The sequence below is a fragment of the Protopterus annectens genome, chromosome 1.part1 (assembly GCF_019279795.1).
Source record: "Protopterus annectens isolate FY-2018-M chromosome 1.part1, PAN1.0, whole genome shotgun sequence".
Classification (NCBI taxonomy): Eukaryota; Metazoa; Chordata; order Ceratodontiformes; family Protopteridae; genus Protopterus; species Protopterus annectens.
The window spans coordinates 55,125,082-55,152,045 of NC_056726.1; the positions used below are offsets into that span (position 1 = coordinate 55,125,082).

The 26,964-nt window shown below is 41.3% G+C and overlaps 1 protein-coding gene across 2 annotated transcripts in view; it reads left to right on the plus strand.

The window, feature by feature from the left end:
- LOC122803862 (testis development related protein) overlaps positions 1-26,964 on the plus strand; it is a 1,047,168-nt gene that overhangs the window by 30,361 nt on the left and 989,843 nt on the right. The window lies entirely within an intron of this gene.

The following is a 26,964-nucleotide window of genomic DNA, read 5'->3' on the forward strand; positions in this document are numbered from 1 at the left end:
ATTTCCTTTATGGAAGCTTTTAGATTTCTGCTGATCTTTAATGTGGGCACATTTTGATTTAATGTATGCCTTGATTAGCATTTGTAGAGCTTATTAATGCTGGCATTTCAACAAGGCTGGTTAAGTTTGTTTCCCTATATACTTTAGTATGTATTTAACTCTTACCTAAAAAGAACAGTCTAACAAACATAAATAATTTGCATTAAGTGACAGCTGAGGCTACATGTGGGCTAGAAATCTTTCAGTTGAATTTTGAGAGCTCATCGTATAGTTTTTAATAGGTTTGCCTTTTTAAAATTCTTGAATTCATAATGATTTGTTGTGCTTGGTTTAGGTGTCCTAAAGAAGAATATTACTGATTTGTTATCAGACATGACCAGAGCTGAGGATGGGGTCTGGAAGATTTTGACACCTATAATGAAATTAAAGTCTGTGAATCTTAGGGCACAGCCAACCTTGTATAGGTGTTCCATTGATTCTGGCTATCCATCAATTAAATCAAAAAAGTGTTTTTATTTTATGAGTAGATCAGTAAGCATATTTAGAAATCTTTTGTGGTCCTCTAGAGACATGGAAGGTGACCTATACAGGTGGTTTAATTTATATTATACCATGACCCCCCCAAAACATGCACGCTGATTGGCCAGCGCATGTTGTTCAAATGCGAAGTTACTAATGGGAAAAGGTCCGATTTTCGGACTTTTCCATTAGTATCTTAACGTTTTTTTGTAAAACACTTGTGTTAAATGGGTTTAACATTTAACATTTAACAAAAAAAAAAATAAGGAACGAGATCTCATTTAAAATAAGCAACGGAGAACACATATAAACACAGTGGGTATAAAAAAGTAGCAGAAAGCAGAAAGCAAGATTCCTTTTTAGTGTCTAGTTATGTTAAATGTTTAAATGGCTCTGCGCATGAGAAATAAAAAATGGAGATGTCCCGTGATTATAAAATAAACTCGTTATACATATAGCTACACTTTAAAACAGACACTAAAAAAAAGTGCTGTTCAACTTTTTGATTTCTCTGTTGCTTGCATCTGTGCACAGTACTGCTGCCCGCGCGTGACACATCAGCATCTGCGGAAGATGCCAGACATCTGCGAAGGGCATGCCATTGGTTAAAAAGTTATGCTTTCTTTTCTTAAATTCAATAAAATAGTATAATAGCATTAAATAATATAATAATTTATTTATAACCACTTTTGTGTTTGGGGGTCGGCTTTGTTTGGGCCTTTTTTACCAAACCACGCCAACTGCAAACCAATTCCCAAAGCCAACCCATGGCTATAATTTGTCTTGATTAGGGTAATTTGAAGCCATGAATTTTTAATTTGTCTTGCTTAGGGTGATTGAAGTTCAGTAAATTATATTTGTGGGTGATGGGGATATGTCTACAGGTAACTGGGTCTCTGACAAATGTGTATACTCCTCTACAGTTTTTCGCAGGTTTGAATGCATATGTGCAGAAACATATTAAAGTGAGAGCACTCTATTTACACTGAAATCAAATCTTTCATACAACACAGATGTGGATGTGTTCAATTTGCAGGAGAGCTTTGAGAGGCAGAATTTTATTGTTAAGACTTTGTCACTGAGTAGAGCAACTTTGATGTGGTCTGGAATGGAATTTACTGTAAGCTTTTTTCTTATGTTGGAATATTCAGAAGTCAGACTTTGCCTGAAAAAGGCACTATGGGAGCAGCCAGCACTTCTGACAGTATGCAGAATGATGGAACGAATGGTAAAGGCCTTCCCTGGCAAAGCGTGTTCGGTTATACATTATCTCATCCCACACTGACACATATTTGATCCCCTAGAAAAACACCAGGTTCTTAACCAAATGTTACAAAAAGAAGATGATTGTCTTTATCTTTCATCATTCTGGGCTTGGACAGGATCCCATTACCTAGAGTCTTACCTGAATTTAGACACGTGCATTGAAAGCAAGTTTTCAAGTCCTTCTAGGATGAATGTCTCAGGTCATCACATCTAGATGAGTCACCACCTGGTTGTAGTCAAGTTTGTCATGTTTGTGGGACTGAAGGCTTATAGTTTAATGGGAGTTTCAAGGTAATCGAGTCAAAAGACTAATTCCGCCTGTCAACACAGTCTTTTGCTTTACCCTCTATAGCCCCCTTTCAGGAAGGTCAAAGCAGGTCAGTCCAGAGGTGACTTCATGGATCCCCCCGTACAATCATCTAGGTTTTATCCTTTTAACTTGTAGGGGAAGTCTGTATCACAGATGAAGTAAGTGATCAGTAGTAAATTTGTCATTCTGTTGTTTTTTTATCTGTTGATTGAGATTTAGGTCTTTTGTTCTGGTAGTAGTACAGTTCTTTGATTTGCTGAGATGCAGGAGATCAAGAGGATGGGTCTGTAACAGATTGGAATTCAAGGCATAGATTTCTACACAAGAGCCTGTAAGATACTGAGGAAAGGGACAGCCCTTCGATCCTTTCTTGGTAGCTCAGAGTCTTTAGACCAGTAGTGTTCTTGGAAATGAAACATTGGGGCCTCTCCATTTTCTTAATATAACAAGCCAGATAAATCAAGAATGGATATTATATTCTTTATCCAGTCTAATTAGGGCAGTGTACAAGAGTATAATAACCTCTCTTGATCTGGATGATATGCCTTTAGATATTAGTTTTGCTAGACAGAATAACAGGTAGATTGTTAATTTGGATAGCAGTATTAGCTATGCAGTATTTTGTTGGAAGACATTTGCTAAATGAGGGGATACTGTTCTTCTTTGTATTTAATTTTAGACTTTTTTCAATACCCCACTTGTTTACAAGTAGGAGTTCCTGTTTTAATGAAGTGGTATCAAAGGTAATTAATTACAGTAATGCTCAGTTTACAGGTGTCTGTGAACATAATTAACCAAAAATCCTGATTCCCTGTCTGGTGAAGTGAGAGGTAGATGCTGAAGAGGAAGGACCCAGTCCTGGACCCTGGGGAGCACTGCTAGTTCTTTTCATACATACAACAGAGGTGCTTGCCATTCTGAGAATGTGAGTGGTGCCCTTTTAGTAAGTTTGTTGTATACCTTGCCAGATAAGTTTGACATTTAAGGTACTTGGCTTAGTAATGATGCCTCCATGAGGAATAGTGTTGAATGCTTTGGGCAGATCATTACAAGCTTTGTGGACCAGGTGACATCTGTTTACAGCCTGAGTGACTTTGTCAAAGAAGTTGACTAAGTTCTGTAAGTCTGCTCTTCTTTTGGCAAAAGTTTAGACAGTGGGTAGAAAGATGTGAGTAGATAAATTGTGTTGTGGAGGAGATGTACTTAGTATGGTGAAGATGCACTAACACTGATGCGACGAAGGGAAAATTAAGTAATGCAGTCTAATCTGAGTGTAGCATACAGCTAGATTTGGTGTAGCACACAAATTCAGTATAGTAGCAATACTTTGAAGGTTGAAGGGGTAGTGTATATTAAAAAGCAGGAACAGAGAGTAACACAGAACTTTAATTTTGATATAGTGGACAGTTACGGTAGTAAGTAAGCAACCCACGTATTACATATAGTATACTCCAGAGTAGCAGGCTGAGCTATAAGCAGTAGTGGGATTGAAAGCTGACTAGGATACCATGCATCATGCAGTTCAAGGCTTGATGGCTTCCAGTAGAATGAGGAGAGGTTGGCTTGGATGGCATAAAATGCACAATTCAAAGCATCTGTAGGCTCACTTGCTATACAGTGATTGCTTCTAAGATTTGTCAGACTCTGTTGTCATGTGCTTAGATGCATACAGGTATAGATTTTTCTCAATAATCGGCTTAAGTGCAAAGGAAAATGTAGATACTAATCAAACAGCAGAAGCACACAAGTCACTGGAGCTGCATTGGGAGTGACAAGCTGTTCCTGTAAGCAATCATCGACAGTAGCTTGCAGCTAAATTGCAAGACCAGTGGCAACCTTGCAAACTATGCAAAGGATCAAGATGAACATACAGACTATTGGGTGACAGACCAATTTTATCTCTTGTACAACATGCCCCACTCATGTGCTGATTGCAGCAAGGTTGAATGCAGCTAGAACTGGCCAATCCAGTAGCAGTGTGAAATAAAGAAATGCAACACGAGAGACAGCACCAGGTCCTGCTGTGCAGTTTCATTTAAAGGCTACACTTAAATCACAGCCAGTCAAAAAAAACTAAATCTGGAGCAAGCACAAAGCTGAGAATACCAACTGTGTACTACTCTTACTGGGGAAATAAAAGCCAAAAAGTGTCCCAAGCAAAAATCTGGTACAATAAAAGCATTGACAGATTAACAATGCTAACACACTTTAAAGGCACACTGCTGAAATTAGATTAAAAAAAAATGCTCTCCTGATGTGGTTGGGACCAGTAGCAAGGTTAAAGCTGGTTGGGTCAGGTCAGGAGTACTAGTGTAAGCCTGTGAACCTGTCATCATTTCTTCGCACCAAGGATGCTTTAGCACAGAGGAGATGACCTCAGGTTGCTTTTGGTAGTTTTGGGGTTTCTTCTAAGCTGTTGTGGAACACAGAGAGTAAAATACTTTAACAGTCATCTTTCAGTGTAGGTACTTTAAGGATTTTTGACACTCTCTTCAGCTCTTCCCAAGCACTCTTGGGGTTCAAATTCTTTCAGTTTGTCTAAGGACTGCTAAAAGTGGGTTTGTAGCAAACTGATCCCATTCACCTACAGACTTGTCCACTAATACCTCCCGTTGTTCAGTATAAGATTCAGAAGTACCATAAAACATCACTGTAAAAAAAAAAATTGCAGTAGTTTTTGATGACCAAGTCCTCACAGCTTCAAAGCTAGTTGATTTCACTTTGAAAGGACAATGTTTCCTTATACTTCTGGGTATAGCAATAGACCCAAGAAGTAGAGTCCAAACATGGATACTTTAAAAATGAAGCATTTGTTCTTTTTTCTGTAGTAAATAAAAAAAGATTACGGTCAAAAAACACAGCTTCTGAAAAAGCCTAGAGAGAGACCTTTAACCATATACAGATGGGATAAAGATGAAGTAACTGTGGATTCCACTCTACCTTTTCCAAGACTTGTAGGGAAGGAGTTTTTGGAACAAATCTGGGAAGGTCAGGCAGACACCAGTAGAGACAAACTCCACAGTTCATAGATCCTCAAACCTACACTACCCTTTGATCAGCTGGATTAATCTATGCCATAATTTGTGGATGAAATGCTTCCATGCTGCTTGCCCCCCCCCCTCCCAGTTTTGGGGCTCTGAGGGTCTTTACAAAGTTATCCTGTGTCTGCTGGGACTTCTTCATATGTGCCTGACATTGGCATCAGTGCTTCCAGTGCTAGTACAGACTTGTCTAGCAGACCTTAGCCTTTTCACTGGTCACTGGTACTGACTTGTAGTATACTGATGTCCAAGTCTGTTACACTGACTGCAGAGACCTCTTTTCATCTGATGACAGACCCATTGGCATCAGTGTTCCTGACTGGGTGTCTTTAAGCCGGATTCATGGCAATGGACATCTTTGTGATTTTTGGCCCCACTGGCATCAGTATGCCTAATATTGGTTCACCGGACATCATGGAACTTGGCACTGTTATTACTGTCAGTAAAGCTGTTGCCTGTCTGGTCATATTTTTTTCCAACCACCTGTAGTGTATCGGACGTGTTTAAACCTCCTACAATCATCCTGATGTCTGCTTCTTAGCAACAGCAAGCTGGATCCCATGCATATATGTCTGAGTTCACCAGTCAAACAACAATCCATGCCTGATGCATAAATACCAATTTAGCTCCAATTTGTTTGACTAATGGAGGCCCCCACCACCTTTTCTGGTAACTGTTTCACTGTATGTCAAGTTGACTGTCAGTTCATACAAAGAAAAGAGTCCTCAGATGTTGATTCTTTATCTTCCAGACTAATAGCTAAATGTCTGCTGGAGAGAAGGCATGTGGAACCAGAATGGAATCCCATAGAGAAACTGGAAGGCAAAGATGGAGGGGGAATTCTCCCTTTTTCCCACCAGAGGCAGCCATATTTGACGAGATCTTCCAACTTACACAGCCAAACGGGTTGTATTTAAAGCAGAGTGACTATTTATTCATACCCATTGGAGAATGTGCAGTTTGAACAGAAAGTCAAAAACCCAGTGTTTGGTTTCAGCGACAACATTATAGTACAATCCCTTAACAAGGAATCCGGAAGTAGAGCCTAGAGTGATGGATGTCTTTAGGAAGTAGAGCCTAGAGTGATGGATGTCTTTAGGAAGTATGTTTTTTTCCTTTCTCCACTTTTAACAATGAGGCCAATAAACTGCCTAATCTGTATGATGTATTCAACTGGAAATGTCAGATAAAGTGCAGCGTGCAGTAGATGGGTGGCAGTAAGAACCATTAAAGGGCAAACTAGGAATCAAAGTCCAGTTGTAGTACTCTGAACAGCCATGTGTTTTTTGTGGTATGTATTGCTGTGAATGGCACTTTGTGTGCACCAGAATCTGACCGTGTTGTCTGCTGGCAGTCCTGGCTGTGCCTAGCTTCATTCATCAATGGCAGCAAGGCAGTGTTGATTCTTGCTCCTTTTTAATTGCCTTGTGTTGTCTGGACTCAAGATTGTGAACTTTCACCTACTGGCCTTCATGGAAATTGATGACATTTGGAGCGTGACTGCTATAGTCCTATGTTGACATTTTCTACTTCTCATGCATACAAAGTGTGTGTGTGTGTGTGTGTGTGTGTGTGTGTGTGTGTGTGTGTGTGTGTGTGTGTGTGTGTGTGTATACATAATTTAAAGACTGTTTCAAAGGATAAGACAGTTGTAATGGCAGCAAATGGAGGAAATCAGAAGAAACTGACAATTGAGATAGAAGGGGAAAATATGGCAGTGCAGTAGTCTTAAATTTCTTGGATTAACAGTTTGTGGGATTTTGCAGACAGTTCTTAATTGTTCAGTACGCTTTTTATTTTATAGAACCATTAAGCAACATGCTATCAGAAAAATCTTTTTAACAAAATGGTAAAGCTTTTATATTTCGTGTCCAGCAGAATACTTGGATTTTTTCTTTCTTGTTCAGTGCGTCAGATTTAACAATAATTGATAAATCTCTAGTGTTGGACTTGTATATTCTTAAGGAAAAGTACATTTGTGTGTTTGTTTATGCTAGTGTACCTACTGTAGTTTCTCGTGTCAGGCATCTGAATTCCTCTGTCTTGCATCACAGGTCCTCAAATATGTACATTTCTCCTGCTTGAGATTTGATTTTAATGAATGAGAAGATGACAGTGTAGGATGTCATAGTTTCTTTTTATGGCATCTGTCACTTGAAATTCAAAGATCATGTAAAATATCTGTGCATGCCTTTAAATAAGGATACAAGCAAACATGAGTACAGTTATAAATTCCTAGTGGCAACCTTTTTAGCGGAACTAGATTGTTTAGTCATTAGTGAATCAAATTTTTAAAGCTATATAACTTGAGAGTCTTGAGCTGTAATGGTGATGTCTTTTATGTTAGTAGTGGAACTGTCAGTCCTGAAAGTCAGATGCTCATAACTTCACAATTAGTTAAAATTTTCACACCAGGTTCTGTATATCGTCCTCACTTCATGAGCCATGTGTCTGCACTGGCGCAATTCTATGTTAATAATCCATAATTTGAGAAAATTAGATTTTTGGGTACAGTTGTGCAAAAAGTTGCATAGCTCATGAAGAATGGACATGTTGGTATTTTGAAAATGATGCACTGAAAAATAAAATAATGATCTTCCATTATCTAGCTGTTCACTTCAACAATTTTACTATAGCTGCTTTAAGACTAATTACTCACTCCCACAATGCATCTTACCTCTGCTTCCCACCAGAGGTTGTTTACTTTTTGGTAAAATTGGATCTTCAGATGCTCTCACTCTGAGTGTCTATCTTACTTTCTATCACTGTTACAGTTTTTTTTTCCACTTGTCATCCATTAACTTCCTTTTAGATTGTTTTGCCTGTTTGTATTTAGCAGTGAGTTTTTTTGCTTTGTTTCTGCTTAGCGGTTTCCAGTTTGATCTTCCCTCCAGTGATTTCCCCAGCATTTTATGGTGTCAGAATATAAAACTTGCTTCATATATTACTTGCTCGATAGTTACTGCCTAATCTGTCTGTTTTTAACAGGGTTGTGGATTTTTAAGTCAGGCTTTTGACTAGCTTTTGCTGTGTGGTACTTTTTCTGAGTTTCGTATGCATGTATCTCTGTTATTAACCATTCTCTTCTCAGCTGTGTAATTGTGCCTTCAAAGTGGTTATAGAGAAAGTATTTTGAAACTATAAGAAGTCTATCCAGAACCCATTTTCCCATTGTTGCACATGGGTTCAGTGTCACATCAACTGTGCCAATCATCTGGAGTCTGTGCTAGTATTGCACAGTTGTTATTACCACACGTGCATGCACACTTACATCTACAACTCTGAATATAAGGAACATAAAATGTTTTGTAAAAGACAGCAACAAACAAATGTCAAAGGATATCATTGCAAAAGACAAACTAATGTTTTGCTAGAGACAGGTGAGACAGGTGAAAGAAAAGGAAATCAAACTACTCCAGTTGCAAGTTAGTAGAGATATTACCACAGTAAATGTTTATCTCATCACAAGGCACTCTGTATCCCCCTGCAAAATTACATAGGGAGGTGAAAATCTATGAATTCAGCTATAATGGCAGCCTTCCCCATCAGACCATTTTGGGGGTACAGCATATTAGAAAATAACAGTAACCACTTGATGCAAGGAATTTAGTACTGGTGAAGAGATGAGCATATGGTGAGTTTCTGGGTGCAGTTGTCTTTAAATATATTTAAAATGCAATTTTTTTTGCATACTTTTTTGTCCCATATGAGTGCGGTCCAACAGCTGTTCCATATTACTTTAGGTCCAATCTTTCTTCCTTGGGTAAGACCCAATTACAGGAGATAATCACCAGGCAAAGCATGCCCTTGCTTTGCAGTCCATGCAGCAGATGCTGTACAGTACTGTTTCTATGACAAACTCAGCTCCAGTTAAGCACCATAACCTCAGCTAACGCTGCAAGGGCCTACTTGGTAGGCACAGGACCTAGCTATTTCATTTCCCTTTTTATGTGATGCCCATCCTTAATTGGTGTAGCAGGTAAAGCTAACTCCATCACCCCAGGACGTGCAAGCTGATGGCAGCCATTCATTCCCATCCTTCAAAGGAGACAGGTAACTACTTCAAAGGTCAAGCCACAGAGGAAGCTTCAAAGATTGTTATAGATGCTTGCAAGAATCAGTGTCTGGTAGATATGGTGGTTTTGAGGTTAAAAATCACCCTTGACAGTCCTGCCCCTGACAAATACATTCCATATAAGAAAAATGCATAAAGTTCATCAAAGAGATTTAAACACAGTGTTTCCACACTACATGAATCCCATATGATAGAATAATAAAATATCTAGATAAAAATGAACTGGACCAACACAAACTTATAATTGAAACAAAAACTGCTACGCAAGTTAAGGAAGTACGGCACAATTTAAATATTAGCAAATAAACTTTCATATATACTCATAAACGCTTTCGTTCACTTATATTCACATGAACTTCATCAGGTACCAAACAAGTTAAAACACCCGCAGTTAAATCACATGGGTAGATAATTCATTAATTATCAGTGCTAGATAGGCAAAGGGTTTTAGATAAAGATTTTTTTTTTCTGGTGCCAAGAAAGAAGGGATTTTGGAAGGTTGTACTAGACCTCCCCTTTCTCAATCTTTTTTCAAGGTTCCAAAGTTCAAAATGTTATCCTTTCAGATCCTGTTTTCCCTTGTACCCTTATTAGCTTTCATGGTAATGTTATTCTAAAAAGGTGCCTACCGTCACATTCCCATTGATGAGCATTTCAGATTTTCTTTTTAAGATTTTTTGTGTTTGGCTTACACTAGCAGCTGGCTACCTGCTTTCTCCTCTGTCTTGCCAAAAAAATTTTGTAAACATGGAGGAAAATCACCCAATATGCCTTTCAAAATTTGAAAGTTTTTGAAGAGTTATTCTTTGTGATAGAACAAACCTCTTTTTTTTATTGACACTGCCTAGTTTTATGTCTTTTTTTTTTTTTTTGTCAGGGAAGTTTGTTTCCCTTCTCCTCTCTTTGCTAACTGTTTAAGGAGTTCCTTTCCCCCAGAACATCAATTAGCTTAAGTAAGCAATATGGCAGTAGTTTTGTATATTAAGTATGGCGGAACTCTTACTGACCTTTTGCAAAGAAGCTTGGAGAGTCTGACACTGCAAGATTCAGAAGAGCCATTTTGTCTGTGCAGCATAGATTCTAACTGACAAAGTGAGCTATTGTTTTATATATTGTGGTCCAGAGTCGTCCTGTAGCCAAAAGAATTTTCTAAAAGTGGAGTAGTGCTCTTGACCATTGGAGAATGTGGGAGATGCTTCCATCTTCCCATCATGACTCCATTTCCTCATTCAGGTGGAGAAACCAAAATCTTTATTGCTCACTTTTGCCAAGATATACAGTTTCTATTGCGGTTTTCATGGTATGCTTCAGAATGCAGTCTAGATTCTTTTTGCCCCAGTCCAACACATTTTGTAGTACTTGTCTTGAGATTCTTGACTTGTATTGGTTACTTATCTGTTAAAGTTCACTTGGTAACAAACTGCAGTTTCCATTTTGTTTGTTTTTTGTCAAGCTGTCTAAGGTTATTCTTCCTGCTGGGGCCATCAATCAGGAAACCAGTGCTTTCTTCAGACAGTTTGCATATGCTGGAGAAGGTTACTTGTTCTGTCTTCAACACCATAGCTTCTACAGACTTGAATGTAGTGCCTTGGAAAGCTTTATGTCATGTTTTTGTCACGTCTGACAAAAGGATTTCTGAGTTGCAGGCTCTGTCAATCAGACTTCACTGCTTTTGGTCTATAATGCCTTCCATCTTGAATTAGGCGAAGATCATACCTTCCATCTTGCATTAGGTAATTACGGAGTCTAATATTAACCTAAACCAGGTTGTGCATTTGCTAGTCTTTCAGTCTATATACTCTAATCAAGAAGAGTATCTCCTTCACTGTATGGGTAGCTGTGATATTTTAGGTGGTGGTAGCAATGACATTTCAGGTAGTGTGTAGAATGGAAGTGGTCTGCAAGATGGCCAGCTTTGCTAAAATGTGACCGGGTAAGACTGTTATGAAACAATATGGGTGCGTGAGAGGACAATGTAGCAGCTAGATTTTATACTGATGTTAAACTCCCCGTTAGCCTTTCAGCTCTAGTATCAGTCTTGATACACGCAATTCAGTGATGTACCTGCTTCTCTTAATATCTACCATCACTCAGCCATAAATGAGTCTACCTTCAAAGTGGGGGATGTCGAGCAGTGCTTACAGAGGATTTGGTTAGTTTTAGCCATGGCTGAATCTTGTAAAGATGGTGGTGCTCATTATTAAGACTAACACAGATAATGAATATTTTTGTCATACTAGCTTCTTTGCTGAGAATTTTTTTATGAGACTCTCGGCCATATGATTCCACTCTGGATGGATATCTGCCCCATTTCTTTCACCCAAAAAAAAAGCATTCAAGTGCCAATCAGAGGCATGTTATGCAGTCCAGTGTCATCATCCTTTGTTATTTTTGTCATTAAGGATACTAACTTTGCCGTGTTGAGGCACACTCTGGGCCCTCACCACCTAAGAAGGCTGATCACCTCTATTGGCCATCTTTAAATTGTCCTAACTCCTTTGCCATCCTAAGGCAGACTCTTTAGTCATTGTGTCTGCTCAGTATAGATCCCATGACCATGGTATTTGAGCTCTCTGCCCTCTCATTACAGCTGAGTGCTCCTCCAGGCGTCTTCTGCAGTTAACTCCTACTGCTCCTCTAGGCATCAAATATTGATTTTCATATTTGCATTAATAATTCCAAAACCATGTTACTTACAAGGTACCAGAATATTTTGTCATGAAGCATATGTGATGGCAAACACAACTGCATTGATATTTGACCTCTCTCAATGAGTATTTTCTAGAACTGTAAGGTGATAACTTCATTTTTTAAAGGCTTAAGCCACGCCCACTGGGAGTTAAAGGCACAAAAACAGAGTCATGATGTTACTGACAGTAAGCAATGACATCATATCCGAAATCATTTTGGTCACCCTGCTTACTTATTCACAAGTGTTGAAGAAGGCCCTAAATTTATTCCAAGGGTCTTTGTAGCATTAACTTATATTTTTAAAACATTAAAACAATTTTCATGAATTGAATCTCAATCTCATCAGTTTAGTTCATAATTCTGCCTTCATTTACATTTCACTATCTGGGACCGACCCAGGCATGTTTAAAATGTGTTGGAAAAGAACACACCTGTTAAATGTTGTAAAGAAAAGGCACATAATGCTGTAAAACTAGATGTGAATTACTAATCTTAAGCTGCATATCTGTCACATTTCTTCTATTGAATCTATGAAAGAAAGAATATAAGACCAATCTAAGTTATTTTTCATTTATTTTTCACTTAGGCAAATGCAGTAAAATATTGGTTTTATCTGTGCCTTGTAGCTGATTTATCACATTTGCACTGTTTTAAAACAATTTACTGATTAACTGCATTTCATTACTGTTTAACTGTATTTCATGGCTATTTACTGAGATTTATTACTGTTTAACTGCGTTTTACTGTATTTCATTACTGTTTTTGGCAGCCATCGTGTCTTGGTAGGAGCCTATCTTCTCTACTAGTGAGAGTAGCAGGGCTGCCTGGACCTTTGCTGGCACAGGCTGATTGGTAAAGATAGCAGGGGCTAGCAGGATTGGCTATATTTCCGTGTTACTAGAATCTTCTATTTTTTGTGATATATTTAAACCACGTGTTTGAGCTGGTTTGGGCTTGTTTGCATATTGTGCACAGCAGCTGCACTGTTTTTAATCCATTGCGAGGTATTCCAGCTACTAATTTTCCCTTAGTAACACTTGTGTGATCACCTAGTAGTACTCCTTTAAGACCTTCCACCCTTTACCCCCCCCCCCCCCTTAGCTCTTTCTGGCCTCTCTGCTTCAGATTCTGACAAATACGGATGGACAATTTCCATGGTTTCTCCTGCCAGTCTGGTTGATATGGGCATCTTGAGACAGTGTGCCTCATGTACATGGACAACCCTCTACTACTACAACTTGTGAGAGACGAAATTATATTAAGAACCTAGAGTCTATGCTCTGTCCCTCACAAGCCAGTATATCTGGCACTGAGAAGGTTGTCAACACAAACACAACACGCACCCACATATGCAGAGGTCCTCAACAAAACATACCGAAACAAAAGAGACCTCCGAGGCAAAAACACATGGGAACTTCACAGCCCACCACACATAATCCACACACTTGTGTCTCTGAGCCACTAAGGCCTAACTATAAACCCAACATATTAGTCATAAGGAGACTCCATTGTGAGAGACACAGATGTGCCCCTTACCAGGCTGGATAAGGAGAAAGTCACTGTTAGTTGTGTGTAAGGTGACAAAATCTGGCATATCACACATGCACTCAAGTCTTTCAACAGCAGGTACTGTTATGACTCTGTCATAGTCCATGTTGGCGTGAATAACTTAGCTCCCTGGACTATATGAAGAGAGACATGATCAAGTTCGCTGAATATGTGTCCCAGGCAGGTATGTCCCTAGCCTTAAGCAACATTCTACCGTCACCCAGAATGATGCCTCAGTACAAACAGAAAATGACTGACTTTAACAATTGGCTTAGTTTCCTGGTGTTATTCCAATGGGATCCACTACTTGACAGCCTGGGAAGACATGATTGATGGACCACAATGCTTTGCCAGAGATGGCCTGCATCTGTCTCCCTTGGGCTTCAGGCTTCTGGCAAAGGCTCTTGCCTCCCCCATAGTGCCTTTTTTTAGGAAATTCCATGATGTCAAAATTACCAACTTTTGTTCATCAAAATGCAAATTTAAAGGTCATGCTGCTAAACACTAGGAGTCTAAACATGAAACTGCACCAGTTCTTAACCCTAGAAGATGCTGACATTTGTGCAGTCACAGAAGCATGGTTCAAAGCTGCAGAGAGCACTCCAGCCATACCTCCAGGCTGGTCAAAGAGTATGATGTACAGAAGATACTCCAGGTGCAGTTAACCATTTACAAGACCCCTATTCAAATCTTAGCTAGCTACAGGTCCCCAACTTTGACTCAAGATGCCCACTCCACCTATCTGGACCTCTTCTGATGTGTCAAGGTTCAACCATTTACCCTGATCATGGGCTACTTTAACTGTCCAACAATAGATTGGAAGAACTACTCATGCCAAAACACAAATGCCCAGAAATTCCTTAATTTTTTTTGTCTATGCAAATGCCTTGGACCAGTTGGTCGATACCCCACAAGAGGTGATTATATCTTAGACTTGGTATTAAGCAACATGAGTAACCACTGCAGCATCCCTACAGTGTCATCCTCTCTAGTAAGATCTGATCACAAAGCGGTCACTTTCGAAATCACCATCTCACCTGACCCCCACCTTGCTATGGTCAAACATAAAAACTTCTCCAAAGTTGACTACAGTCTCCTGAGAGAAGGTATCAACAGCTTCAGAGCCCCCTCCTTAGGAACTGGCACAAATATCCAAGCCTACACCAAAGTACTATACGAGCATTTATGTAGCTGTCTGTATTTGTCTGGTGGAATCAGGAATACCCGACAGGACAAAATCATCCTCTTCAAGGAAGAGTAAACCTGTCTGGTGGACATCTGCAATAAATAAACTGTATAATAAAAGGAAAAAAATTGCTGTCCAGGACGAAGAAGGAGCAGGTGCCTAATTGGAAGCAATCTCTCCTTAGCCTGAACAAGCAAATAAGAGCACTAATGAAATCCTCCAAAGCAAACCTTGAGTCCAAACTGGCCACATCTGCTAAAGACAATCATAAGGCTTTCTTCACATATGTCTGCAATCTCAAAGGAAACACCCAGATCTGCTCAGAATTGGTGGTCAAGAACACCACATACACAAATGCTGTAGATATAGCCAACCTGCTGGCAGACAGGTTCAGTGAAAACTTCACCCCTCTGTCTCCCCATCAGTAAATCAAGACATCCCCAGCACCTGCCCCCACCCCTTATCTCTAGGGAGCAAGTCTTCACTGCCCACTCAAAGGCAAAAAATACAGCCTCCATGGGACCGGATAACATCCCAGACTGCATTCTACATGAACTTAGGCAGGAACTTGCAGCACCATTAGGCACCCCATTCAACCAAAGCCTGAGTACCAGCTTTGTCCCAGCTGAGTGGAGGACAGCCACTGTTATCCCTTTGCACAAAGGTGGTACGTCCACCAATCCATGTAATTAAAAAAAGAAAAATCAGCCTAACTAGCCTGATCTGCAAGGCTATGGAATGGATTGTCATGGACTTCATTAACAAGGACTTTGTCAACCTCCGAACACTCTGTCCCACACAGTTTGGTTTCGTCAAGGGAAGGTCATGCCTGTTACATTTGGTAGACTTCTTTGAGACCATCACCAAAGCCATGGACGAGGGGAAGACAATGTACACCACCTACCTTGACCTAGCCAAAGCCTTTGATACTGTTCCCCACTTGGGTATAATGGATAAACTCTCTCAACTAGGCATCAATCCATATGTTACCAGATGGGTAGCAAACTGGCTCACTGATAGAAGCCACCTTGTCAAAGTTGGGGAAGCCACCTCAAGCAGTAGACCCGTAATGAGTGGTGTATCACAGGGAATCAGTCTTGGGGCCTCTGTTTGGGATACAGACCTATAGACTGGGATTTCAGGAGAACATCCAAAGGGCTTGCTTGACTCCTTCTCACAGGACTGTTTTCCTGAGGTTGTCTTCTAGACACCTCGGTTCACAGAGCTTTTCCTCCACAGGAAAATGTAGCTCTGTATCTGTATTCCTTCCTAATTTTCCACTCGGACATTTGTCTCAACAGAGGAATTCTTCAGGAAACTAGGTCTCATGGCATCTATGATTCTTATGATTCCTCTAGTAAGACTCCATGTGAGAAAAATTCAGTAGTACCTAAAAATATGAAAGGTCCCAATATCAACATCCCTGATACCAGTTATGGGATTTGTGATAAGGGAGATTCTTTGGTGGAAAGACTGATTTCCTGAGTCCAGGTCTCCCATTTCCCTTTCCAGCTCCAGTACAGTCTGTAGCAACAGATATCTCAGAATTTGAACATCTATGGGTAAAAATGTGCAGGGTCTGTGGAACAGAAAAGACAGGCCAAAACTCAAACATAAAAGAGACGTTGACAGGACCATTACAGGTGTTTACAGACAACACCATAGTGATGTGGTACATAAATATGTGAGCTCTAGATCCTACCTACTCTGCAGACTAGCCATGGTAGCCTGGGATGTAGCTTTTCAACACAGTCTTAATCTGTATGCTCTTACGTGCTGTCAGAGAAAAATTTTGTGGCAGACAAGCTGAGCTGGACCAGGACAGATGCTCACAAATGGAAACTGAATCAGGGGATCTTACAGGAATTGATTCATCAGTGGGGAACATTATAAATTGCTCTAACTGGGAGTAAGAAGATCCATTATTTGGCAAAATTCTGTTCCAGGAATCCATGCAGGAATGCCTGGAAAACAAATGCTTCTACTTTTCCTTGGACGTGAATGTTCCTGCATTTTTTCCTTCCTTTCCATTATTATTCAGAGTCATTCTGAAGATTTAGAGGAATACTCCATAGGTCATTCTGGTGACTCTTTTCTGGCCCAGTCAACCATGCTTCTCTCTTCTATTGGGAAATGGCTAAGGGAGAGTTTTACAAGTTTCCTCACAGACTGGACTTGTACGAAAATGGGGGATGTTGGCTCTCAACTGCTAAGTGCCTGGGTGGTAGAGTTTTAATACCTTTTTGGGCACCTTTCTTATGGAGACGTGCAGAAGGTGCCTAAAAAGAAAACCTGCTACTAGAAAATCATACGTTGGCAAATGACAAAGATTTTCTAGTTGGCTCCAAAACAAGAACAAGGAGGACTCTTTCAAGGTTATCATTTCTCTGGTTCTACATTTTATGCGAGTTACTGTCCTGAGTCCACTCTTATCCTACCATCAAGGTTTCAGTCATTTCAGCATGTCTACCCATGGATCCACATTTTTTCAATGCAATTTCTGAAAAGGGTGTTGCATACCAGGATTCCTAGTAAACTGGTGACTTCTCTTTGGTACCTTAATTTTGTTTTGGAAAAATTGACTTTTGCTCTATTTTAACCAGGCAGTCAGTTGACTTGAGGCTCTTAATATGGACATTTTTTTCTCACTACACCTTTCTAAACATACTGGAAAATAATAAGATACAACCAAACACCCTAATACTGGGTGATTTCAACTACCTTGCCGTTAACTGGGAAAACTACTCTTGTACCAACACTTTTGCCCAACGGTTCTTAGAATTCATAAATTCCAATTCCCTGGGTTAACTAACCCTTAGTCCCACCAGGAGCTCCAATATCATAGACCTGGTCATTACCAACATGGGAAATCGATGCTCCACATGTCTGGTCACCCCCTCATTGGTCAGGTCTAACCATAAGCTAATCACCCTTGACATCCACATCCCACCCCCACCCCCTCTGTAAGGAAACCTCTGTAAAAAAAACTTCTCCAAAGCCAACTTCATGCTACTCAAGTCAGAAGTGACAAACTTCATGACACCCATGCAGACGGGAACTGAAAGTTCGACTGCTGAATCCTACACTAAGGCACTGTACGAGCACATCCACTCGTGCATGAATTGTGCCATCCCCAATAGAACCAAGACGCTCTCCTCCAAAAAAAGGAAGCCAATCTGGTGGTCCCTTGCCATAAACAAACTTTACAACAAAAGAAAGAAACTGTTGCAGAAAAGAGGAAAATCCCAGGATGCAAAAAACTCCCTTACCAGCCTCCGTAAAAAGCTGAGATCCCTCATAAAATCCTCCAAAGCTAGTTACAAAAATAAAATTGCCAAAGTTTCCAAAGACAATCACAAGGCATTCTATAGCTATGTCAAGAATCTAAATGGCAATGCTCAGATCTGCTCTGAGCTACAACAGAATGGCATTAAATATACCGATCCCAAGGATATTGCCAATATCCTGGCAGATCGATTCAGTGTAAACTTAATCCCCCTCTCACCCCCTAAAGGACCCATCTCAATACTGAAAGATTGCCAAATTCCGGTAATAACGGCCACACAGGTAAAAAACGCACTCTCCAAAGCTAAGAATACAGCGTCCATGGGACCAGGCGACATCCCAGGCTGTGTACTACATGAACTGCAAAATGAACTGGCACCTCACCTAAGTGTCATGTTTAATCATAGCCTCACCTCAGGCTTCTTGCCCACTGAGTGGCGCACAGCTACAGTTATCCCACTGCACAAGGGGGGATCCACCTTGGATCCCGGGAACTACCGCCCTATCAGTCTGACGAGCCTGATCTGCAAGGCCATGGAACGTATTATCATGGAACTAAGACATTGGCAACTTTCAAACACTGGACCCCACACAGTTTGGGTTCATGAAGGGCCAATCTTGTCTCCTGAACCTGATTGACTTCTTCGAATCCGTCTCCAGAGCCGTGGACAAGGGTCCACACAACCTATCTGGAGCTCGCCAGAGTCTTCGACACCATCCCCCACTCTGGAATCATAGATAAACTTACTAAGCTGGGCATTAATCCCTACGTCACTCGATGGGTTGCCAACCGGCTTACTGACAGAATCCACACTGTAAAAGTAGCCGACTCCAAATCCAGCTCCAGACAAGTGACAAGTGGAGTACCTCAAGGTTCAGTCCTGGGACCACTCTTGTTTGGCATCTACTTCTCTGAAATACAGGCCATCACTAAAGGACTCTGGCTAACAAAGTTCTTAGATGACTGCAAACTGGGAGCCATTATTGAATTCCCAAATGATGTGGATATTCTACAAAAGGGCCTTACAGAAACAGATGCTTGGTGCCAGAGTCATGGGCTCAAGCTCAATGCCAAGAAATGTATAGTTATCCCCTTTGGGAAAAACATGTACCCGTGAATTACCACATAGATGGCAATACACTAAACACCGAAAGTGTGATAAGAGACTTGGGGACACAGGTGGACAGTGGTCTCACCTTCAATAACCACATCATCACAACAGTCAGGAAATCCTTCTGTGTGGCACACCTCATCACTAAAGGCTCTTCATCCAGAAAAAGCAGGTCATTGTCCCACTGTACTCATCCCTCATTAGACCCATTATAGAATACAATGCCCCGTTTGGTATGTACCTCTCAGGACATCTGCAACAACTGGAAAGGCCGCAGAAATACCTCACTGAAAGAATCACAGGCCTAAAGCAGATGCCCTATGCTGACTGTCTAAAAAAAACTCCACCTATATTCTGTCGCATATCATCTGCTGTGAGGCGATCTCTGCCCATACATGCCAAGCAAAGCACCTCTTTGGCCCTCTTCAAAAGGAACCTTGATGATTGGATAGGAGATAGGAAATTCACCCCGGGGATCACGTCAGTCGCCCTGCTAGACAGAGGTCCAGAGAAGTAAATACAATGGGGGGTGTGGGGGTCAAAGCCCCCTACTTACTTTACTTTTGTTTTACTAAGCAATATTATAGCAAAACTAAACAATTTAATATGAAGTTAAGTGGGGGGGTTTCGCCCCCACACCCCACATTGTGGGAGGCTGTGCCCCCCACACCCCCCAACTATATATTCTAACTCCTGGGTCGCACTACAGTGGGGAAGGGGGAATATCCCATTTTCTTTCCAATAATACTTGTCGGTCAAATGAAGTGTCAGTCAAATGAAGTGTCGGTCATTTGGTCTTGGGCAAATGGGTCTATATATATATATATATATATATATAGGTTCATAGGTAGGTACTAGGCTGTCTGCCTGAGGGCATTTATAAGCCTAGCAAGTGTGTGTCAGCTTTCGCCACCCCATTGATTAATTAACTGAGCCTCTGCCAAGAAGACCCAATGAAGTGATCCCAGGGGTGTATTTTCTGTTGCCCATCCACTTGTCAAGGTTTCTCTTGAAGAGTGTTAGTGAGGGGCTCTGCCTAATGTAGTTAGGAATTTTGTTCCAAAGCATGGGGAGACTCTGTGACAGGAATTTATCCCTCCAGCATGTTCTATTTATTGCTGTGGTGAGGTTTAACTCACTAGAACGAGTGGCTCGCAGTGACTTGGATTTCTTTAAGTGGAGCATGTCCATTAATTCTGAGTTGGACATGGCTTTGTAATTCAGGCAGCGATCACCTCGGAGTAAGCGATATGCCACTGAGTACACCTGGAGGTTTTCCAGTCGGGCTGCATAGGACATATGTTTGAGGCCAGTAATCCTCTTGGTGAGGCACTTTTGTGGTCTTTCCAGCTGTTGGAAGTGTCTTGTGAGATGCATCCCAAATGGGGCATTGTACTCGATGATGAGTCTGATGAGTGACAAGTAGAGGGGCTCTGTAACCTCTTTATTTCTAGATGCAAACCCTTTAGTAATTAGATGGGCTACGTAGAAGGATTTCCTAACTACTTTGGCAATATGATTGTCAAAGTAGAGATTACTGTCTACCTGGGTCCCCAGATCTCTTATTACCTCTTCTGTATTAAGGGGGCTGCCACCTATGTGGTAATTCATGGGTGTTTTGTTTTTTCCAAATGGGATAACTATGCATTTTTTGGCATTTAGCTTGAGACCATGACTTTGACACCAGGTGTCCGTCTAAGTAAGGCCCATTTGGAGAATGTCCGTGTCAGCCGGCGAGTCAGTTATGGCTCCCAGTTTGCAGTCATCAGCAAACTTGGCTAGCTATAGTCCTCTTGTGTTTGCCTGTAATTCTGAGAAGTATATGCCGAACAGTAGGGATCCCAGGACCAAGCCTTGTGGGACACCACTTGTGACTGGTTTAGAGTTGGACCTGGAGCCCGCTATTCTTACTGTGTGATTTCTGTCTATAAGCCAGTTGGCAACCCATCTCGTGACATAGGGGTTTATGTTCAGGCTGGTGAGTTTTTCTATAATTCTCGAGTGGGGAATGGTGTCAAAAGCCTTGGCGAGGTCAAGGTAGGCTGTGTGAACTACCTTCCCCTCATCTATGGCCTTGGTGACTGTCTCGAAGAAGTCAACCAGGTTTAGTAGGCATGATCTGCCCTTAAAGCCAAACTGGGTCGGGTCAAGTGTTTGGAGGTTCCCAATGTCTTTGTTAATGAGTTCCATGTTGATGCGCTCCATAGCCTTGGAGACCAGGCTAGTCAGGCTTATGGGGCAATAGTTACCAGGGTCAGTTGCGGCCCCTCCTTTGAGGAGCGGAATAACCGTTGCTGTGCACCATTCTATGGGCACATAGCCTGTGGAGAGGCTGAGGTTGAACAGTGTGTTTAGGTGGGGGGTTAGTTCGTTCTGTAGTTCATGCAACATACAGCCTGGGACACCGTCTGGCCCCATTGATGCTGTGCTTTTGAAGGGGCTGTTTTCACCTGTGTGTTTGTGATTTCCGGGACACTATACTTTTCCGGTATTGTTGTGGGCCCTTTTGGGGGTGAGAGGGGGGTGAAGTTTGCACTGAATCTATCTGCCAGGATATTGGCAATATCAGTGGGTTCAGTATATTTTGTGCTATTTTGCACTAGCTCAGAGCATATCTGTGAGTTGCCACTTAGATTCTTGACATAGCTAAAGAAGGCTTTGTGGTTATCTTTCGAATCCTTGGTTATTTTTCTTTTGAAGTTAGCCTTGGAGGATTGTATGAGGGACCTTAGTTTCTTACTGATACTGATCAGGGATGTCTTTCCTTCTTGGGATTTGCTTTTTTTCTGAACTAGTTTCCTCCTTCTACTGTATAGCCTGTTTATGGCAGGGGTCCACCAGACTGGTTTCCTTCTCTTAGGGGAGTGAGTCTTGGTTTTGCTAGGGATGGCACGATCCATGCATCCCTGTAGGTGCTCATAGAGTGCATTTGTAAAGGTTCCTGCATCTTGGACACTGTTATCCTTTAGCGTGGGGGCTGTGAAACTTACCACCTCTGTCGTAAGTAAGGTGAAGTTTGCTATAGAAAAGTTTTTCACTGTGGTTTCCTTGGTTGGAGGTGGTGGTGTGGTGCGGACATCCCAGAGTGATTAGTTTATGGTCTGATCTAACCAGTGACGGGTTGACCTCCGGTGTGGAACACCTGTCGCCCATGTTGGTGATGACCAGGTCCAGTATGTTTTCACCTCTGGTAGGGGAGTTTACCAGCTGATCCAGGGCATTTGAGTTGATAAATTCCAGGAAGCGCTGGACCTGGGAGTTTGTACTTGAGTAGTTTTCCCAGTTAAAGGTAGGGTAATTGAAATTGCCCAATGTCAGGGTGTTCGGTAGGACCTTCATGTTTTCCAGTGTCACCAGAAAGGCGGAGTGGTGGTCCTGGGTCATGGGGGGTGATCTGTTCAGGCCACAATTTGCATTGCAGATTTCCCTGATGTTAGTTGCATATGGGTGATCTCAGAGGTATCATGCTGCTCCACTAACCTGGAGATGTAGGTATCCTTGATCAATATGAATACACCCCCTTCTTTTGTGTTTCGGTCCGTGTTCTGTGGCCGAAATGTGTGGTATGAGTTGTAGCCCGGTAGTGCTGGGATGCTCTGTGGAGCCTTGAACCAGGTTTCAGTTACTGCACAGATGCTGACGTTCTCCGTACTGAGGAGTGCTTCGAGCGCTTGCATTTTGAGATTTAAACTCCTGGCGTTGAGTAGCATAACCCTCATTTTTTTATTTGTGCTGTTTACGGAGGTGGGTTTGACTTTTGTGCCTTGCCTAAAAAAGACACTATGGGGGCAGCAAGAGCCTTGGCCAGTATTCGAAAGCCTAGGGGTGACAGGTGCAAGCCGTCTCTTGCGTACAAATATATATGTGAGTTATGGTATATGTGTATCTGTCTTTCTGTATATATCGATATATATACACGTGTGTGTGTGTGTGTGTGTGTGTGTGTGTGTGTGTGTGTATGTGTGTATATCTGTGTATATATATTTGTGTTTGTGTGTATATAATGTGTGTGTGTGTGTGTGTGTGTGTGTGTGTATATATATCTATATATATATATATATATATATATATATATATATATATATATATACACACACACACACACACACACACACACACACGTGTGTGTGTTTGGATTCACTTTATAATCTCGAAATACTGAAACATCGAATTTCAGTATTTCGAGACTATAATGTTTAATCTAAACACAAATTCAAAAACCCACGAAATTTAAAATCACAAAGTACAACACACCACATACCACACTACACAAACACCATATTACCCACAGTATTAAAAAAACACACACACACAGAAAAATAACAACAATACAAACTAAAAACCTACACTACAAATAAGCGGGGGGGGCAAGCTCCCCTGCACCCGCCATGTGCGGGGCTACACCCCCCACACCCACCTACTTATATATTCTAACTCCGAGATCACACCAAACAGAAAAAGACAGCAACCTCACAACCAGACATTCTACACTCCCTTGCGCACACACATAACATATATACAAACACCACCACATTCAACATTTAAACACTCATTCTTTTACCTGCCTGTCCTAACCCACGCATACAACTTCCAAAACACACTCGCATACACTCACACACCTACCCAAAACTGTTATAAATTAGGCACTTACCTTAAATTACACCTAAATCCACATACTAAACTGGAAACCATCCACACGACAATATATATATATTGTGTGCGTATATACTTATATATATGTATGTGTGTGCGCGTGTATACTTATATATGTATGTGTGTGTGTGTGTGTATATACATATGTGTGTGTGTGTGTGTGTATATACATTGGACTGTGCAGTGGTCCAGCGTTAGTGTCACCTCACAGCAAGAGGTTCTCTAGTTCAGTTCTTGGCTGGCATGCCTTTTGTGCAAAGTCTGCATGTCCTCCCTGGGTTCGTGTGGGTTTCCTCCGGGTGCTCTGATTTCCTCCCACGTTACAAAGACATGCATCTGGAGCATTTCTCCCCAGGCCTCCACTGAAAATTGGCTTCATACCAAGTTGGACTTGGATGCCTGGTGATACTTTTGCATTGGCTGAGAGCATTTACTGTATTGTCCTGGTTGCCAGACTGCATTCTTTATATGATTGGATGGTTTTACTAGATAAGATGAGCCTATTGGTTGTTTATCTTACTAAGAATAAGTACATATAAACGATCATGAAATTGCAATGAAAACACTTTTAAATGATGGATTTGTGCCATCTGCTATAAAGAATAGCATGCTGCTGGTTACTAGTTGAGCTGCGATATAACAGGAGTCTTTGGTGTCAATGAGATGCACATATATTAGGTGCATAAATGGAGCAGATATGCATTGATGGTTTGGTGGTCATTTGTTAAGTATATGAGCTTTGCTGTTATGGGAGATACTGATATGTATTGTCATATACCTAAACTTTCAGGTATCTATGTGAGAAAATATGGCATTTGGGCGCAGTTGTTATTACTGCGACTGCTAATAAGGAAGTCATGTACAATGGATCTATTTGAAGTTCAAAATATATACTTTATTCATCTGTTCATACTGTAACTGTCTTAGTTTGCTGTTATCTGTTCAGTTGCTCTTACTCTGCTCTTATTACTGCTTGTTAGTAGCCTTTTAATTTACTGCCTTCTGCCCTTGCTTTTCGTGGTTCCTGGCCCAGAAATTGTAGCTATTGACCGTTTGGGCATTTTTTTTCCATCTCTTTTAATGTTCTGGTTTAAAAGCCGCACTTGCGCTTGTTTCCCACCTTTCCTGTAACTAGCCTAGTCCAGATACAGAGTTGCTGTAGCCAGGACTTTTGGTAAGCTTCTGAGGCCCGCAGGCCTTTCTGTGTTGGAGGAAAGCCTTCTAGCTTATCAGTGGGAGTGGTAAGCACTAGGTAGTCTGTCTACCATGAGAGGAGAGGTTCTTGGCTCAGAAATTGTAGTTTATTGACCATTTGGACAGTTTGTTTGTCTCTTTCAACTTTCTGGTGTAAAAGACCACATCTGCGCTTGTTTCCCATCTTTCCTGTAACTAACCTACCGGGTAGCACTAGAAAGCCTTAAACAGATTTTCCAGCGTTTATTGCGATTTAAAAGCTTGTTTTTTTCACATATTGTACTTATTTGACTGCCTGCACTTTTAAAAAGTTGTTTTTTGTTTAAGTAATTTAACAGTTGTAGGCTACACACTAAAGTGCGATAGCCTTTTCTGATTGTAGTCGTTTAAAGCTGTTTTAAGTATATGTTTTACTGTTTTTGCCTTATCTTTTCAAAAAAACAAAAAAAATCCTTGTTTACCGCCTTTCTAAGCTAGTATAGTCCAGTTTTCAGGCTAGTGCTGAATTCAGGGCTGTAATACTAGTTTCTGAGTTGCCCATACCTTACTTGGATAGAAGGAAGTTTCTCTGTTCACCTAGGAGGGAGGGGAGCTTTGAGCAATCTATCTGTCCCTGGAGTAGTGGTTCCAGCCCAGAAGTTAGAAGTGTATTGGCCATTTTGGGTTAAATTCTCTCTTTCATTTCCCCACTATAAAAACTGCGTTTGCACGGTTTTGCACGCCGGTTAGCTACGTTTAAATTATTCCTAGCTCCACTAAGTCTCCACTTCAGTTTTTCCCTTGAAACTAGTCTATTTCTCAACCTAAGCACTCAGAAAGCATCTTACAGCCTAGCACTTGCTCAGACCTAATAGCAAGCACCAATACACCCTGACACTGATTGCCCAGCAGGGCAAAGCTCTTTATTCACCCCTCACCAACCAAGCGACTAAGCAGCTCACCCTACTATTCAGGCATGACCAAAGGGCAATTTCAGTTGTACTCTCCAGTCCAGCTGGTGAATCTGGGTATCCTGAGGCAATGTTATAACTCCCTCATGTACACAGACAACTCTCACCTCCTACCACAAAACACTAACATATGTGAAAAATGCAATTCTACAGCTTAACTGGAAGCTAAGCTGTCTCCACCCAAGACTGGAACAGACAGTCAAGAGGAGAAGGTTAACACTTGCACCACACCTCCAGCTGCATACAGACCTACTAAAACAGCACTGGCAAAAAATACACATAAATACACAAAATCATACTCGGAGGCTCTAAATAAAAACCTGCAAAAGAATCAGAGACCTCCAAAGCAGACACCCAAACAACCTGCACCTCCCATCACAAACCAGACAATGCATAAAACACAAAATCAGTGTGCCGCACAATCACAGCCCTTAAGGCGAAATAACATACCTAACACACTAGTAATAGGTGACTCGATAGTCTGGCACACTGACGTCCCACTCACTAGGCTGGACAAGCAGAAGGTTACTGTTAGTTGCCTGTTGGGAGCCAGAATCCGCCACATAACACAAGCACTCAGGTCACTCCAGAACAAGTACAGATATGACTCTGTCGTCGTTCATGTTGGTGTGAATGACCTGAGACATACCTCCCTGGCCTACATGAAAAGAGACATGGAAGAGCTCTCTGATCATGTAGCCCAGGCTGGTATGACTCTGACCCTGAGTAGCATCCCGCCCTCACCAAGAATGGTACCTCAGTATAAAGAAAAAATGATCAATTTCAACAACTGGCTAAGCTTCTGGTGTCATTCAAAGGGGATTCCGTGTCTGTCAGCCTGAGACGACATGCTTGACAAGCCGTGTTGCTTCACAAGAGACTGATTGCACCTGTCACCCCTAGGCTTTCGAATATTGGCCAAGGCTCTTGCTGCCTCCATAGTGCCTTTTTTAGGCAAGGTTCAAAAGTCAAACCCACCTCTGTAAACAGCACAATTAAGAAAAAACTGAGGGTTATGCTACTCATCGCCAGGAGTTTAAATCTCAAAATGCACGCGCTCAAAGTGTAGTGTCCGAAAAATCAGACACACAGGTGAAAACATCACTTTCAAAAGCCAAAAACACAGTGTCAATG